The sequence below is a fragment of the Bison bison genome, unplaced genomic scaffold (genome assembly GCF_000754665.1).
Source record: "Bison bison bison isolate TAMUID 2011002044 unplaced genomic scaffold, Bison_UMD1.0 scf7180017864451, whole genome shotgun sequence".
In the NCBI taxonomy this organism is placed as follows: Eukaryota; Metazoa; Chordata; class Mammalia; order Artiodactyla; family Bovidae; genus Bison; species Bison bison.
In genome coordinates, this window is record NW_011495013.1 from 270557 (window position 1) to 272124 (window position 1568).

General features: G+C 43.8%; 1 non-coding gene across 1 annotated transcript; it reads right to left on the reverse strand.

Annotated features, from left to right (window-relative positions):
• Positions 1 to 1270: 1270 nt before the first annotated feature.
• Positions 1271 to 1341, reverse strand: TRNAG-GCC. The gene has a single exon. It is a non-coding gene; the product is annotated as a tRNA-Gly (tRNA).
• Positions 1342 to 1568: the final 227 nt, after the last annotated feature.

The following is a 1568-nucleotide window of genomic DNA, read 5'->3' on the forward strand; positions in this document are numbered from 1 at the left end:
ATGAAGTACTCTGCATATAAATTAAATAAACAGGGTGACAATATACAGTTACCAACAATAAAACTTAGTAATCCTACCGTTATTATGCCACGACTCTCATTGTTGTTCCGTACTTTGAGAAAATAGATCTATAAAAGAGCATATGACTCATTAAAAACCAAAAAAAAGAATGACAATTAGTGTCAACTTTCACTCAGCTTCTATGTCAGAAAGACAAGAGGGTACAGTGGCAGGAGCAGTGAGGAGTCGCAGCATTCCAGCCTCCTCTCAAGGGGGCTCTGCTCCCCCCAGTTAAGTATGGTCACGGGGGACAGCAGGCCCAGCATGGCCAGGTATGGCAGTTAGCTATTGCTACCTGACAAACTACCTCCAGACTCAGTGACTTAAACAATAAGTATTTATTATTTACCTATAACCTATGGATCAGGTAGGTAGTTCTTCAGTCTTGGCTGGATTCACTCATGCGTGTGAGGTCATCTTTTGGGTCAGCTGTGAGCAGTTTGCTGATCTTGAATAGGGTCTCTTGTGTGTCTTGGGCCTTGGCTGGGACAACTGAGATAATTTGTGTCTGTTTGATATGATCTCTTACTTTCCTGTGGGTGAGCCTAAGCTTGTTCACAGGGGGCCTTGGCATGTTTCCAAGAAAGGGACTGCTATGTCCAAGGCCTCTTAGGTCCAGGCTTAGGACTGGCATGCTCATTTCTGTCATATTACTATTTTAGACAATTTTAAGATAGTTTATTATTAACCAAGAGCCATTAGGATTTACAAAAAGGAATAAGCATACCTAGCTTAAGATAGCTGTTGCCAAAGAACCTCAGGAGATTCCTGGGAAATAACACTTTAGACTGCCCAAGACCTCTGGCACTGCAGTGGAAGTTTCCTTCTCATGGGACTAGAGAAGATTAATAAGTGATGACTGTTATTCTCAGGTATGGCATACTTAGATCCATTTTCCCTTACTAAAAATAGGATGTGCATTCACAGCTATGGAGAATGATGCCTGCAAATTTCCAGCAAAATGGTCATATTTGTTTCAAAATTCGTGTGTGTGTAGTTACTCAGTGGTGTCTGACTCTTTGCACCCCCATGGACTGTAGCCCACCAGGCCCCTCTGTCCATAGGATTCTCCAGGCAAGAATACTGGAGTAGGCAGCTATTTCCTTCTCCAGGGGATCTTCCCAACCCAGGGATTGAACTGAGGTCTCTTGCACTGCAGGCAGTTTCTTTACCAACTGAGCCACCAGAGAAGCCCCAAAACACAGTGCAATGCATCAGCTGGGAATCGAACCCAGGCCTCCCGCGTGGCAGGCAAGAATTCTACCACTGAACCACCAATGCAAGCCTCAAAATTCTTACTGGCATATTTCAATTAAATAACTGGGAGGATCTTGCATTTCAGGGGTCCACATGAGATCAGAGTGTTTGGATTAGATGTCTCCAAAACTCATTTCTGTCATATTCTGTTGGCCAAGGCAAGTCACAAGGCTTGATCCAGAGGCAAAATGTGGGGACATAGGTGTCAACTGTTTATGGGAAGTGCTGTAAAGTGACACTGCAAACTGTGT